Source organism: Bison bison, unplaced genomic scaffold (assembly GCF_000754665.1).
Source record: "Bison bison bison isolate TAMUID 2011002044 unplaced genomic scaffold, Bison_UMD1.0 scf7180017864144, whole genome shotgun sequence".
Taxonomy (NCBI): Eukaryota; Metazoa; Chordata; class Mammalia; order Artiodactyla; family Bovidae; genus Bison; species Bison bison.
The window spans coordinates 5,699,282-5,699,637 of record NW_011494716.1 but is presented as its reverse complement, the minus strand read 5'-3'; positions in this window follow the sequence as shown (position 1 = coordinate 5,699,637).

Genomic DNA, 356 nt, shown 5'->3' with positions numbered 1-356 from the left:
ATAGTTCCCCTTACTATGCAGTTGGACCTTTTGGTTATCCGTTAAAGAATTTTTATATAAAAAAACTGATCTTTTTTCTCTGTAGCGAGCCTAGAAAAATCTACTGAAAGGGAAGATTTTGGAGAAAGGGTGGTTGAAGCTGGAGGGAGAGGCTATTGAGGATGACCTGGAAACAGGACAGGTGCTAGCTGTCCTTCCTAATCCCCCCGCCCCTACCCCACCCCCTCACCCCCTCTGTGGGAAGACCGCCCTCTGCCCCGCACCACCCTGCCCTTTTCTCTGTGAGGGGCGCCTGGGCTCTGTGCACAGAGGAGGAGCATGCGTCCACTGAGCCCAGAGCTGCGGGAAGGGCGTCG